Raw genomic sequence first — 16654 nt, forward strand, 5'->3', positions numbered from 1 at the left:
GTCATTTCTGCGTGGTGTCTGCTCAGCCATTTGGACTCTACCAGTTCAACGACCCAGGAGTGCTGCTCAAAGGACACCCGCACGAATGACAACAGGAAGCTCTGCTTTTCATCACAGTCCATCCACAAGGCAAAGATTGACACTCCACATTAATCAGTGGGGTTTAGACATATGGCTAGTGCAAAAGGAATCTTAGAAATGGGGGAAGACACTGCATATTCCAATGAGCAACATGCTGTAATTCAAATGTGTTTTTAAGGCAAAGGTACTGCAAACAAAGACTTTGGGTTTTAGTTACACATGGCTGTAGTAAGGCTATGCAAATGTCATAGTCACACCATAATAGTAGATTATAGATAAAACACAGTCTAAAATCATGTGGACTAATTGTTTCCTTTTACATGGAGCTTAGATCAGCTCTCATATTGCTGATAAATTGTAGGTTTTATCAATTTAATTGTTTGCATCATTTCTGATCCCCCTAATTTATATTTTCTCAATACATTTTTTCCCCTTACCATCCTACCCTAATTGGACTTAACTAAAGGACAATACTTCTACTGCTACATACAGCTATTTTGCTTACATCTATGGTACCAGTAGTTAAATAATTACAAACATATTTTCCTTATTTCCTCTTTCATCAAGTGCTGGATTTTCACCGACAACGGCCAATTCACCATTCATTTGATCTTAATAATTCCAACCCTACGTCCACAGATCAAGAGTTCATAAGGTGAATGGAAAAAACTCTAAACAGGAAATAATCACCCACAAAACACAGGTGGGAAAAGGCTACCTAAGTATGACGGCGGCTCTGGCAGCTCAGGACAGACGGGCGGCTCTGGCAGCTCAGGACAGACGGGCGGCTCTGGCAGCTCAGGAGAGACGGGCGGCTCTGGCAGCTCAGGAGAGACGGGCGGCTCTGGCAGCTCAGGACAGACGGGCGGCTCTGGCAGCTCAGGACAGACGGGCGGCTCTGGCAGCTCAGGACAGACGGGCGGCTCTGGCAGCTCAGGACAGACGGGCGGCTCTGGCAGCTCAGGACAGACGGGCGGCTCTGGCAGCTCAGGACAGACGGGCGGCTCTGGCACCTCAGGACAGACGGGCGGCTCTGGCAGCTCAGGACAGACGGGCGGCTCGGGCAGCTCAGGACAGACGGGCGGCTCGGGCAGCTCAGGACAGACGGGCGGCTCTGGCAGCGCTGGACAGACGGGCGGCTCTGGCAGCGCTGGACAGGAGGAAGACTTGGGCAGCACTGGACAGGCGGGAGCACCTGGAAGGAGGAGACGGCGAGACAACCTGGTGTGTGGGGCTGCCACTGGAGGCTTGGTATGTCGAGGAGGCACCGGATGGACTGGACCGTGGAGGTGCACTGGAGGTCTCGAGCACCGAGCTTGCACAACCTTTCCTGGCTGGATACTCCCCACAGCCAGGTCAGTGCGGCAGGGTGGAACAGACCGCACTGGGCTGTGCTGGCAAACCAGGAACACCGTGCGTAGGGCTGGTGCCATATACCCCGGGCCGAGGAGACGCACTGGAGACCAGATGCGCTGAGCCGGCTTCATAGAACCTGGCTCAATGCCCACTCTAGCCCGGCCATACGAGGCGCTGCGATGTAGCGCACCGGGCTATGCCTGTGCACTGAGGACACCGTGCGCCTCACGGCATAACACGGTGCCTGCCCGGTCCACCTCTCCACGGTAAGCACAGGGAGTTGGCTCAGGTCTCCTCCTATTTTTTTTATAAAATAACTGAACCCTGAACAAAACAATAAATGACAAACGAACAGTCCCGTAAGGTGAATGGAAAAAAACACTAAACAGGAAATAATCACCCACAAAACACAGGTGGGAAAAGGCTGCCTAAATATGATTCTCAATCAGAGACAACGAACGACAGCTGCCTCTGATTGAGAACCATACCAGCACAAACACAAAACCACAACTAGACTACCAATATAGACTACCCACCCCAACTCACGCCCTGACCAAACTAAAACAAAGACATAACAACGGAACTAAGGTCAGAACGTGACAACCAGTCAAAGTTTGAAAACACCTACTCATATTTTTACTATTTTCTACTTGTAGAATAATAGTGAAGACATCAAAACTATGAAATAACACATATGAAATGATGTAGCAAACAAAAGAGTGTTAAACAAATAAAAATATGTTTCATATTTGAGACTCTTCAGAGTAGCCACCGTTTGCCTTGATGGCTTCTTTGCACACTCTTGGGATTCTCTCAATCAGCATCATGAGGAACAACATATTCATTCTCTCAACATCACCAAGAATGGTTCAGAGTTGAAAGCTTAGCAAACAAAGCCAGATCTCTGCTTTTATAGAGAAAATACAACCCCTTTCTGTATAAGTGGCAGTCAGCAGATACTGGATAAAAAGTAATTCAAATAGAATATACAAGAGACTATTCTTTAAGCAGTAAAACACGGGTCAGCATGACTAATTATGTAATTTTCCACAACATTCCCTCCCTTTTGAGACTAAGTCTCAAACTAATAAAAAAATTACTTACAAGCATTTTCATAAAACAAGCATTAACATAAGGAAAAAGAGGAAAGGAAAAACTCTTCTTACACTTAGTACATTACAATGCATTACAATTGTAAATTGTCATTGTAAATGACCTCCGATGTCATTGAGTTTCAAACGTTCACATAGTGCAAGAAAGGAGGAAAGGAACATGTGAATATTAACACCAGTACATACGTTATCACCACACACAAGGCAATCGCTTCGTTGAAACTGTCCATATTGCCACAGGTTCACCATGACGGTAGGCCACCATTAACTTAATGTTTTTATCTTGGTGCTATGAATTTTCATAGTCTTCATCAGACAAGCAATCAGACACAGGAAGTAAATTTTGCACCAAGATTTTGCAGATAATTTTAGAAAGAGAGGGTCTAGTTTGTCTAGCCCGGCTGATTTGTAGGGGTCCAGATTTTGCAGCTCTTTCAGAACATCAGCTATCTGTATATGGGTGAAGGAGAAATGGGGGAGGCTTCGGCGAGTTGACCGGGGTAGGGGTAGCCAGGTGGAAACCATGGCCTTCCCGTAGAAAAATGCTTATTGAAATTCTCAATTATAGTGGATTAATCGTGGTGACAGTGTTTCTAAGCCTCAGTGCAGTGGGCAGCTGGGAGGAGGTGCTCTTATTCTCAATGGACTTTATAGTGTCCCAGAACATTTTTGAGTTTGAGAACTTTTGAGCAGTATTTATGCTGCAATAGTTTGTGTCGGGGGACTAGAGTATTTCGCCTGTCTTATCCAGTGTGAATTTAACCTCTCTCTCTCAAGAGGGAATTTATAAATACATTTGATTGATTGATTACTATTATGGTTATTATGGTTAAATTTACCAAAGATTCTAAATTATATCCTACTCTATCTAAATCATGGGCATTTTCCAATGCCCCAAACCAAGGAATTAACCAGCATCAAAGCTTTTCAAGTTTCGAGGATCGTCGTTTTTGTTTAAATAGTGGGGTACTCCACATTCAGTTTAACGGGAATGCTAGAAGCGCATGTTTCATTTATCCAGCTATATCCTAGCTATATTCTATTGGTAAGACACTAATTAACATGTTGACATTCCCAGATAGGATTCATTGAATTGTGGTATGGAGATATACTTGGGTTGTGACAATGGCAGATTCAGAATGGGGTTCACCAGGGTTGGATTAGAATAGGCTCTGGTACACGGTATCTGGATTCTAAAATAATTTTAGTGTACCAATGTGCACAATCAAATTCGCCTCTCATATCTTTTGTCAATGACAAATCACCATTAATGTATTTTCCCTCAAAGATTTACCCTGTGAAGGTTTACACCATGAAGTTTAATTTCATAAGATCACTTCCAGTGCACATAGTGTCATTAATGCTGGCCTCTGCTGAATACTGTAAGAATGGTGAAATCGCTGAGTGTGGAAAAAGACTACATACATAGCAGGAGGTGTTTTCTACCACCAGTTCAGTTTTTACTGCATGATTAACTTCTTGGTGACAGGGGGCAGTATTTTCACATCTGGATGAAATGCATGCCCAAATTCAACTGCCTGCTACTCATCCCCAAAATATATGAATATTATTAGTAGATTTGGATAGAAAAAACTCTGAAGATTCTAAAACTGTTTGAATCATGTCTGTGAGTATAACAGAACTTATTTAGCAGGCGAAACCTCGAAGACAAACCATTCAGATTTTTTTTGAGGTAACTCTCTTTTCAATGGATTTTCATTGGGAATCCAGATTTCTAAGGGACCTTCTTGCAGTTCCTACCGCTTCCACTGGATGTCACCAGTCTTTAGAAATTGGTTGAGCTTTTTCCTTTGTGTAATGAAGAAGTAGCCCTGTTCAGAACGAGGGTCACTTGCAGTGTACTGTTAAATAGAGGCGCATGACCAGAAAGCTAGCTACAGTTTGTTTCCCTCCTGTATTGAACACCGATCATCCCGTCTTCAATTGTATTGATTATATACGTTAAAGGTAACTTTTGAGGTATTTTGTAGTCACGTTGCGCAAGTTGGAACCAGTGTTTTTCTGGATCAAACGCGCCAAATAAATGGACATTTTGGATATATATGGACGGAATTAATCAAACAATAGGACCATTTCTGATGATTATGGGACATATTGTAGTGCCAACAAAAGAAGCTCGTCAAAGGTAAGGCATGAATTATATTTTTATTTCTGCGTTTTGTGTCGCGCCTGCAGGGTTGAAATATGCTTTTCTCTCTTTTGTTTATGGAGGTGCTATCCTCAGATAATAGCATTGTTTGCTTTCGCCTAAAAGCCTTTTTGAAATCTGACATGTTGGCTGGATTCACAACAAGTGTAGCTTTAATTTGGTATCTTACATGTGTGATTTCATGAAAGTTAGATTTTTATATACATTTATTTGAAATGTGCACTGCATTTTGCCTGGCTTTTGGCCCAGAGAGGTTAAGCAGTGACCACCAAGTGTTTCCGGCCGGGACGCTCATTAAGTGGATGCATCGACCTCCTGCTTCTTCTGGTATCGGAGCGGCTATTGTTTGTTGGACTCCTGTCTTGAGCCTGCCGTTGGCTTGAGCTGGAGTGGCTGTTATTTAAGTCCCGCTGTGGGACTTTGCTGGTGTTTTATTCCTCAGTTGCATTGTGGCTACTTCTCACTCTGGGCCTGTGAGATAAGAGCATGGACAGCTTGAGGAATTTGAAAGGTTAATGAGCACAGTGCAACAATGCTAGCACAAGCCAACACTGCTTCTGTAGCAGCCGCTACAGCCCTGAGACAACTCTCTCTTACCTCTTATCACACTGTGAAGTCTTTTAGAATAATAAGCAACAAGCCATTGCTTTCCACCATGGTCCTGAGTGAGGACAGATGACATGAAACCATTTTTGATGCTATCAAACAGATGAAATGGTTTAGAGTGGTCTGGCAATCCTAATCAAAGAGTAGTATCGAGAGAATTAAGGCCACATGATCCAAACCCAATTTCCTACTATTAGGTATAATGTATGTCCCAGATATTTAACTGTTTAGAAGACAAGTTGTAACTTTTTCTTAGAAACTTTGTGGCCATTTTCATCAAGAAACACTAACAGAGCTCTGGTGTCGACTTCGCAAGCTTGTTGGGTTTCAGAACACATTAACAGGTCGTCGACATACTGTATTAACATACTCCCATATGAAACACTCTAAATGTTGCGCCAAAGCAGCAGAAAATACCGCTGGAGATTCCGAGTAACCCTGGGGGCAGATGGTCCAAGTCCAGCACTTGTTTAAGAACGTAAACATGAACCAGAACTCCGATTCTGGTGTGACGGGATTGCTAAAAGAAAACATTAGCCAAATCAACAACTGAAAACCATTTAGCCGACGTCGGCACAGCAGATAGAATCGTAATGGGGTTTGATATAACAGGATCCCTTGCATAAACTACATCGTTAACAGGTCTGAGATCTAGAACAAAACGCCCATCACCTGTGGCTTTTCAGATACGAGAATGGGGGTATTACAGGGAGAGTCTGGACAAGGCACAATAGCTTCTCTTTCTACCAATGAAGCATGAACAGGGGTAATCCCCTTGACAGCTTCCTGATTTAGGGGATACTGAGTTCTGCTTGCTCTGTGTGTGCCCTTAGGTGTGACAGTTCAACGGTTCAACCCCCTTCATTTGCCCAATGTCATACTTATCTTTAGCCCATAGAGAGTCCGGGAGACTCAACACGGGTGACTCATTCTCCACAGAAATCATCTGTTTAGTTGGTTTAGGGCTATCAAGGCCGTGTACACCTCGTTGTACACGTACAGCCCCCCAAAAATGGAACACACAAAGTATATGTATAAGTTCCCAGTCAGTGACCTGCAAGACAGACTTCAACGAAATACCAGTATCCTCCCAAGCAAAACTGTTTTAGCTACCGATACATGTGGCACCCTGTCACTAAATACAATGCCTTGCGAAGGTATTCGGCCCCCTTGAACTATGCAACCTTTTGCCACATTTCAGGCTTCAAACATAAAGATATAAAACTGTATTTTTTTGTGAAGAATCAACAACAAGTGGGACACAATCATGAAGTGGAACGACATTTATTGGATATTTCAAACTTTTTTAACAAATCAAAAACGGCAAAATTGGGCGTGCAAAATTATTCAGCCCCTTTACTTTCAGTGCAGCAAACTCTCCAGAAGTTCAGTGAGGATCTCTGAATGATCCAATGTTGACCTAAATGACTAATGATGATAAATACAATCCACCTGTGTGTAATCAAGTCTCCGTATAAATGCACCTGCACTGTGGTAGTCTCAGAGGTCCGTTAAAAGCGCAGAGAGCATCATGAAGAACAAGGAACACACCAGGCAGGTCCGAGATACTGTTGTGAAGAAGTTTAAAGCCGGATTTGGATACAAAAAGATTTCCCAAGCTTTAAACATCCCAAGGAGCACTGTGCAAGCGATAATATTGAAATGGAAGGAGTATCAGACCACTGCAAATCTACCAAGACCTGGCCGTCCTTCTAAACTTTCAGCTCATACAAGGAGAAGACTGATCAGAGATGCAGCCAAGAGGCCCATGATCACTCTGGATGAACTGCAGAGATCTACAGCTGAGGTGGGAGACTCTGTCCATAGGACAACAATCAGTCGTATATTGAACAAATCTGGCCTTTATGGAAGAGTGGCAAGAAGAAAGCCATGTCTTAAAGATATCCATAAAAAGTGTTGTTTAAAGTTTGCCACAAGCCACCTGGGAGACACACCAAACATGTGGAAGAAGGTGCTCTGGTCAGATGAAACCAAAATGGAACTTTTTGGCAACAATGCAAAATGTTATGTTTGGCGTAAAAGCAACACAGCTCATCACACTGAACACACCATCCCCACTGTCAAACATGGTGGTGGCAGCATCATGGTTTGGGCCTGCTTTTCTTCAGCAGGGACAGGGAAGATGGTTAAAATTGATGGGAAGATGGATGGAGCCAAATACAGGACTATTCTGGAAGAAAACCTGATGGAGTCTGCAAAAGACCTGAGACTGGGACGGAGATTTGTCTTCCAACAAGACAATGATCCAAAACATAAAGCAAAATCTACAATGGAATGGTTCAAAAATAAACATATCCAGGTGTTAGAATGGCCAAGTCAAAGTCCAGACCTGAATCCAATCGAGAATCTGTGGAAAGAACTGAAAACTGCTGTTCACAAATGCTCTCCATCCAACCTCACTGAGCTCGAGCTGTTTTGCAAGGAGGAATGGGAAAAAATTTCAGTCTCTCGATGTGCAAAACTGATAGAGACATACCCCAAGCGACTTACAGCTGTAATCGCAGCAAAAGGTGGCGCTACAAAGTATTAACTTAAGGGGGCTGAATAATTTTGCACGCCCAATTTTTCCGTTTTTGATTTGTTAAAAAAAGTTTGAAATATCCAATAAATGTCGTTCCACTTCATGATTGTGTCCCACTTGTTGTTGATTCTTCACAAAAAAATACAGTTTTATATCTTTATGTTTGAAGCCTGAAATGTGGCAAAAGGTCGCAAAGTTCAAGGGGGCCGAATACTTTCGCAAGGCACTGTACATACAACAAAGCCTGTTCTTTAGTCAATTGAACATTTCTAGGGCAGGGGTTCCGTTAGCGGCAACATTCTGACAACATTCTGCTGAAAAGGCAGTGCGCAAAATTCAAAAATATTTTGGGGAAATATGTAACTTTCACACATTAACACTTAAAGTGCAAAATTGGGGCCCACTGTACATGTCACCGCAAAGTAAGCTCTCATGGGTTATGGTTCCTGTTAGCCAATTTTGTTCATAATCTAAATCTATTGTTAATAGTGAGAAATGTGTGGTGCAATGTAAGCCAGTCTGTAACATAAAACTGCCTCTCTTTCCATCAACTGCGAGCAGTTGAGAACATTTTGTCAGTAGGGTCATGATGTGGCACATCAATATCCTGATGTCCCATTCATAGTACCAATCACATGTTGAGACTGTGTCTGACAACATCATGAGATGACATGTCTCCTGAGGCTGTACAACAGTGAGGCATTTCCTTTACAAAGAATATTAATTCCCAATTTACAGAGAAGATCTCTTCCCGCCATATGTACAGGACAACATGCAGATTTTTATAATGGTTTATGCATGTGTTGTCAATTTTAACAGGTATGGGCATCGTGAGCAACTCTTTCATAGTCACTCCCGAGGCTTCTACAGTGGTATCTGATTCATTTGACATGGGCGGATTGGACATAGATTTTGAATTTATGACCGACATTGCAGTATTGCCAGTATATGCTAGAAATTCAATTGACTCCATTGACGAAGAGACAAACCTCCACATGGGGGTTTGAAAAAATGGTTGTCAATTGTCTCTACCTTGTGTGAGTCCATACAGTGGCTTGTGAAAGTATTCACCCCCCTTGGCATTTTTCCTATTTTGTTGCCTTACAACCTGGAATGGATTAATTATTTGGGGGTTTGTATCATATGATTTTCCCAACATGCCTACCACTTTGAAGATGCTAAATATTTTTATTTTGAAACAAATGTGGTGGTTAAATTCTTTACTATCAAATAAGGAGAGACAAACTTAAACGTATAGTTATACTTAAACTAAATCTTAAAAAAAAAAGAGCTTTGCAATAGCAATGGCTTTCAACGATTCACCATTTCTAATGATCCGTTGAGTGATAAAACAAAAGTACAAAGGTCTTTTATAGCCAAGATACACCACTTTCAACCTACATGACGAAAATCAGATACATAGAATGTCCACAAGGTTAAGACTCCAAACTGGAACCATCTCTTCCTGGTATGGTATAGAGCAGAAACATTAACTGATGTTTTCTGGAATGCTCTTTAGGTTTTATCACCCAAAGACATCGTAAATCTCCTCTGTCAGTGTTCTCATAGAGGCCCATCCTCAGTAGAACACACACACAATAGTTAACAGAATACTCTATTCTGTCGAATAAAACAACCATTATAATGCAATACAAGCATTATAACATAATCTTGCAATTTCCCTGACACAAACAAGAAACAAAACAAAAAAACTGAAAACTTGAGTGTGCATAACTATTCAGCAATTACAGCTGCAAGTCTCTTGGGGTGTCTCTATAAGCTTGGCACATCTAGCTACGGGGACTTTTGCCCATTCTTCAAGGTTAAACTGCTCCAGTTCCTTCAAGTTGGATGGGTTACGCTGGTGTTTAAGTCATCTTTCAATTGGATTGAGGTCTGGGCTTTGACTAGGCCATTCCAAGACATGTTTTCCCTTAGTGTTGCTTTAGCAGTATGCTTAGGGTCATTCTCCTGCTGGAAGGTGAACCTCCGTCCATGTCTCAAATCTCTTGAAGTCTGAAACAGGTTTCCCTCAGTAATTTCGCTGTATTTAGCACCATCCATCATTCCTTCAATTCTGACCAGTTTCCCAGTCCCTGCCGATGAAAAACATAGCCACAGCATGATGCTGCCACCAAGCATCACTGTTCTCAGGGTGGTGAGAGGTGTTGGGTTTAAGCCAGATATAGCGTATTACTTGATGGCAAAAAGCTCAATTTTAGTCTCATCTAACCTTCTTCCATATGTTTGGGGAGTTTCCCACATGCCTTTTGGTAAACACCAAACGTGTATGCTTATTTTTGTCTTTAAGCAATGGCTTTTTTTCAGGCAACTCTTCCGTAAAGCCCAAATCTGTGGAGTGTATGGCTTAAAGCGGCTCTATGGACAGATACTCAAATCTCTAAAGGAGCTGCAAAGCTCCACACTGGAGGTTGGAGTATCTGTCCGTAGAACCACTAAGCCATTGGGCTTTACGGAAGAGTTGCCAGAAAAAAAGCCATTGCTTGAAGCTAGGGGGCACTATTTTTATGTTTGGAAAAATAATGTTCCCAAAGTAAACAGCCTATTTCTCAGGACCAGATGCTAGGTTATCTTTCGTCTCTTTGTTGCCTCTCTGATTAATGGCCTCGTTGCCTGATCCGTGAGTTTTGGTGGGCGGCCCTCTCTTGGCAAGTATGTTGTGGTGGCATATTCTTTCCATTTTTTAATAATGGATTTAATGGTGCTCCGTGGGATGTTCAAAGTTTTGGATATTTTTTTAGAACCCAACCCTGATCTGTACTTCTCCACAACTTTGTCCTTGACCTGTTTGGAGAGATTCTTGATCTTCGTGGTGCCGCTTGCTTGCTGGTGCCCCTTGCTTTGTGGTGTTGCAAATACTGGGGCCTTTCAGAACAGGTGTATATATATACACTGAGATCATGTGACACTTCGATTGCACACCCGTGGACTTTATTTACCTAATTATGTGACTTCTGAAGGTAATTGGTTGCACAAGATCTTATTTAGGGGTTTCATATCAAATGGGGTGAATACATATGCACACACCACTTATGTTTTTTATTTTTTATAATTTTTTGAAACAAATTATTTAATTTATTTCACCATTTGGACTATTTTGTGTATGTTCATTACATGAAATCTAAATAGAAATCCATTTAAATTACAGGTTGTAATGCAACAATATAGGGAAAAAACCAAGGCGTGTGAATACTTTTGCAAGGCACAGTATGTGGGTTGTAAAGGATTGTTTTCGGTGAAGGTCCGGTTTTCCTCCCCCGATGCCCCCTGTTTGGTAGGTTTGTTTCGACATGTTCTGGTGAAATGTCCCTTTTTTCCGCAGTTATATATATATATATAATTATACTATGTGCAGTGCCTTGCGAAAGTATTCGGCCCCCTTGAACTTTGCGACCTTTTGCCACATTTCAGGCTTCAAACAAAGAAATAAAACTGTGTTTTTTGTGAAAAAACAACAACAAGTGGGACACAATCATGAAGTGGAACGACATTTATTGGATATTTCAAACTTTTTTAACAAATCAAACTGAAAAATTGGGCGTGCAAAATTATTCAGCCCCTTTACTTTCAGTGCAGCAAACTCTCTCCAGAAGTTCAGTGAGGATCTCTGAATGATCCAATGTTGACCTAAATGACTAATGATGATAAATACAATCCACCTGTGTGTAATCAAGTCTCCGTATAAATGCACCTGCACTGTGGTAGTCTCAGAGGTCCGTTAAAAGCGCAGAGAGCATCATGAAGAACAAGGAACACACCAGGCAGGTCCGAGATACTGTTGTGAAGAAGTTTAAAGCCGGATTTGGATACAAAAAGATTTCCCAAGCTTTAAACATCCCAAGGAGCACTGTGCAAGCGATAATATTGAAATGGAAGGAGTATCAGACCACTGCAAATCTACCAAGGCCTGGCCATCCCTCTAAACTTTCAGCTCATACAAGGAGAAGACTGATCAGAGATGCAGCCAACAGGCCCATGATCACTCTGGATGAACTGCAGAGATCTACAGCTGAGGTGGGAGACTCTGTCCATAGGACAACAATCAGTCGTATATTGAACAAATCTGGCCTTTATGGAAGAGTGGCAAGAAGAAAGCCATTTCTTAAAGATATCCATAAAAAGTGTTGTTTAAAGTTTGCCACAAGCCACCTGGGAGACACACCAAACATGTGGAAGAAGGTGCTCTGGTCAGATGAAACCAAAATTGAACTTTTTGGCAACAATGCAAAACGTTATGTTTGGCGTAAAAGCAACACAGCTGAACACTCCATCCCCACTGTCAAACATGGTGGTGGCAGCATCATGGTCTGGGCCTGCTTTTCTTCAGCAGGGACAGGGAAGATGGTTAACATTGATGGGAAGATGGATGGAGCCAAATACAGGACCATTCTGGAAGAAAACCTGATGGAGTCTGCAAAAGACCTGAGACTGGGACGGAGATTTGTCTTCCAACAAGACAATGATCCAAAACATAAAGCAAAATCTACAATGGAATGGTTCAAAAATAAACATATCCAGGTGTTAGAATGGCCAAGTCAAAGTCCAGACCTGAATCCAATCGAGAATCTGTGGAAAGAACTGAAAACTGCTGTTCACAAATGCTCTCCATCCAACCTCACCGAGCTCGAGCTGTTTTGCAAGGAGGAATGGGAAAAAATGTCAGTCTCTCAATGTGCAAAACTGATAGTGACATACCCCAAGCGACTTACAGCTGTAATCACAGCAAAAGGTGGCGCTACAAAGTATTAACTTAAGGGGGCTGAATAATTTTGCACGCCCAATTTTTCAGTTTTTGATTTGTTAAAAAAGTTTGAAATATCCAATAAATGTCGTTCCACTTTTTTTTTACATTTTATTTCACCTTTATTTAACCAGGTAGGCTAGTTGAGAACAAGTTCTCATTTGCAACTGCGACCTGGCCAAGATAAAGCATAGCAGTATGAGCAGACAACACAGAGTTACACATGGAGTAAACAATTAACAAGTCAATAACACAGTAGAAAACAAAGGGGGAGTCTATATACAATGTGTGCAAAAGGCATGAGGTAGGCGAATAATTACAATTTTGCAGATTAACACTGGAGTGATAAATGATCAGATGGTCATGTACAGGTAGAGATATTGGTGTGCAAAAGAGCAGAAAAATAAATAAATAAAAACAGTATGGGGATGAGGTAGGTGAAAATGGGTGGGCTATTTACCAATAGACTATGTACAGCTGCAGCGATCGGTTAGCTGCTCAGATATGTAGCGAGGGCCAGCCGACTAGAGCATACAAGTCGCAGTGGTGGGTGGTATAAGGTGCTTTAGTGACAAAACGGATGGCACTGTGATAGACTGCATCCAATTTGTTGAGTAGAGTGTTGGAAGCCATTTTGTAGATGACATCGCCGAAGTCGAGGATCGGTAGGATAGTCAGTTTTACTAGGGTAAGCTTGGCGGCGTGAGTGAAGGAGGCTTTGTTGCGGAATAGAAAGCCGACTCTTGATTTGATTTTCGATTGGAGATGTTTGATATGAGTCTGGAAGGAGAGTTTGCAGTCTAGCCAGACACCTAGGTACTTATAGATGTCCACATATTCTAGGTCGGAACCATCCATGAACCTTCATGATTGTGTCCCACTTGTGTCCCACTTGTTGTTGATTCTTCACAAAAAAATACAGTTTTATATCTTTATGTTTGAAGCCTGAAATGTGGCAAAAGGTCGCAAAGTTCAAGGGGGCCGAATACTTTCGCAAGGCACTGTAATTTTAAATGCTATACCCATATGGTAGTTCCTCCTATGCAAATTCCCAATGTAGGTTTTAGATTTATAGCTGGTTTCCCAATCCTTAACAACTGTTTTACCAGTGCACTGATTCATTAATTTTATTAATTTTCTAAGCTGCAGGAATATTTTTTGACTTGAACCTCAGGACCCTGTCCTGGAATCACATAGCTCATGCATTTACATTTTTCGATCGTAACCCATGGCATATTTCTTCAGGACTTTGTCCTGGTATCTCTACAGTACCCCAGGATCTTATTCTGGAATCGCTTTCATCAGGGCTCTCTCTCCTGGTATCTCTAACACTGTTACGGTTTTCTTCGGTTGAAAGAGAGTCGGACCAAAACGCAGCGTGGCTATTGCGATACATGTTTAATGAAACAAAGAAAACACGAATCAAATACAAAACAATAAACGTAACACGAAAACCGAAACAGCCTAATACTGGTGCAAAGTAACACAGAGACAGGAACAAGGACAATCACCCACAAACACAGTGAAACCCAGGCTACCTAAATATGGTTCCCAATCAGAGACAATGACTAACACCTGCCTCTAATTGAGAACCATATCAGGCCAGACATAGAAATAGACAAACAAGACATCCAAAATAGAATGCCCACCCAGCTCACGTCCTGACCAACACTAAAACAAGGAAAACACACACGAACGATGGTCAGAACGTGACAAACACAAAGTTAACCTCCCAATTGGAGGTTTGCATTTAAGAAAATCAGTCTCACCCTTAACTCTGCATGTTCGGAATGGCATATCCACTCACTGACGCTCCTAGCTGGGAGTGTGGGCTCCCTGAGCCACATTGTAACGGTTTTCTTGGTGAGAAGGAGAGTCGGACCAAAATGCAGCGTGTAGATTGCGATCCATGTTTTAATAACCAAACGTAAAACACGAATCAATACAAACACTACAAAATAAAGAACGTAACGAAAACCTAAACAGCCCTATCTGGTGGAAACACATAGACAGGAACAATCACCCACCAACACACAGTGAAACCCAGGCTACCTAAATATGGTTCCCAATCAGAGACAATGACGAACACCTGCCTCTGATTGAGAACCATATCAGGCCGAACATAGAACTGGACAAACTAGACATGTAACATAGAATGCCCACTCAGATCACACCCTGACCAACCAAAACATAGAAACATACAAAGCAAACTATGGTCAGGGTGTGACACACATCTAACGCAGCCCTGCGCGCATGTAACCTCGTCTCCATCGTGAGTAATCAGCAAGCAGAGTTAGCCGTCAATCTTTGTCACCAATTTGTCAGGGACATTCTAGAGGAAGAGAGAGACTGTAGATTTTTCCAACAACAGCTTTATTATAAGATTTTCAAAAATGAAGTAGTCAACATCACCAAGAAAGGTTCAGAGTTGAAAGCTTAACAAACATAGCCAGGTCTCTGCTTTTATAGAGAAAATACAACGCCTTTCTGTATATGTGGCAATCAGCAGATTGTGTGTAAAAGGTAATTAGTTGTCTGTGCAGACTTTGATAGCACAAGGTTGATAGCCCGAGGGCTCAACCGTCTAATTGCATTCACAACAACAAACAATATATTTGACTCCTTTCTGCAAGGTTCCATACATGTGACGTTTTGTAGATAGTAAACCCATGGGATTTCACCCAAACGTCTCTTAGCTGTAAGCCCAGTCTTATGACTAAGTCACACCAAGATAAGTTTGTATCAGGTTAGAAAAAATACTGGGATATAACAAGGGACTATTCTTTACGCAGTAAAAACACGGGATAGCATGACTAATTATGTAATTTTCCATGGCACCTTCATTGTCGAATTGCATGATGATTGAACAGGTTTCCTGTTATATTCATCAAAGATGTAGGGAGAGTGAAGTCTATGAATCCCAAAAGTAGTAATTATACAGATGTTTAACAAAACATGCTCACAACATTTTCCATACCTTGGTTTTTGTGGTAAATGTGATTGAAAAAAAATGTTTTGATAATGGTTTTGATACACATACCTTGTCCATAATGTAGAGGCTTATGGGATTTTCTTTACAGAGGTAAAGGAGGATGGTACATGTGATCGGCATAACATACCAACACCAATTGACATACATTAGTCTGCCTCCTCATCTGAATACCTACAGACACAGACACAAAAGTGAGCAGTTCAGTCATCTGCACCCAATACAGCTAGCCTTCAACATGTTCTTATAGCATACATATGCTTACCTCTTTGTTGATTGATATACAGTTGAAGTCGGAAGTTTACATACACCTTAGCCAAATACATTTAAACTCAGTTTTCACAATTCCTGACATTTAATCCTGGAAAAAAATCCCGGTTTTAGGTTAGTTAGGATCACCACTTTATTTTAAGAATGTGAAATGTCAAAATAATAGTACAGAATGATTTATTTCAGCTTTTATTTCTTTTATCACATTCCAAGTGGGTCAGAAGTTTACATACACTAAATTAGTATTTGGTAGCATTGCCTTTAAATTGTTCAACATGGGTCAAATGTTTCATGTAGCCTTCCACAAGTTCTCACAATAAGTTGGGTAATTTTTGGCCCATTCCTCCTGACAGAGCTGGTGTAACTGAGTCAGGTTTGTAGTCCTCCTTGCTCGTGCACACTTTTTCAGTTCTGTCAACAAATCTTCTATGGGATTTATGTCAGGGCTTTGTAATGGACACTCTAATACCTTGACTTTGTTGTCCTTAAACCATTTTGCCACAACTTTGAAAGTGTGCTTGGGGTCATTGTCGATTTGGTAGACCCATTTGTGACCAAGCTTTAACTTCCTGACTGATGTCTTGAGATGTTGCTTCAATATATCCACATAATTTTCCTGCCTCATGATGCCATCTATTTTGTGAAGTGCACCAGTCCCTCCTGCAGCAAAGCACCCCCACAACATGATGCTGCCACCCCGTGCTTCACAGTTGGGATGGTGTTCTTCAGCTTGCAAGCCTCCCCCTTTTTCCACCAAACATAATGG

General features: G+C 41.7%; 1 protein-coding gene across 1 annotated transcript in view; it reads right to left on the reverse strand.

Annotated features, from left to right (window-relative positions):
- LOC110517416 (protein eva-1 homolog B) overlaps positions 1 to 14533 on the reverse strand; it is a 66552-nt gene extending 52019 nt beyond the window's left edge. Inside the window, exon 1 of the mRNA XM_036973784.1 lies at positions 14399 to 14533. The gene's annotated coding sequence lies outside the window, so the exon portion shown is untranslated. The remainder of the gene's footprint in view (positions 1 to 14398) is intronic.
- Between the last annotated feature and the right edge of the window lie 2121 nt (positions 14534 to 16654).

Source organism: Oncorhynchus mykiss, chromosome 3 (genome assembly GCF_013265735.2).
Source record: "Oncorhynchus mykiss isolate Arlee chromosome 3, USDA_OmykA_1.1, whole genome shotgun sequence".
Taxonomy (NCBI): domain Eukaryota; kingdom Metazoa; phylum Chordata; class Actinopteri; order Salmoniformes; family Salmonidae; genus Oncorhynchus; species Oncorhynchus mykiss.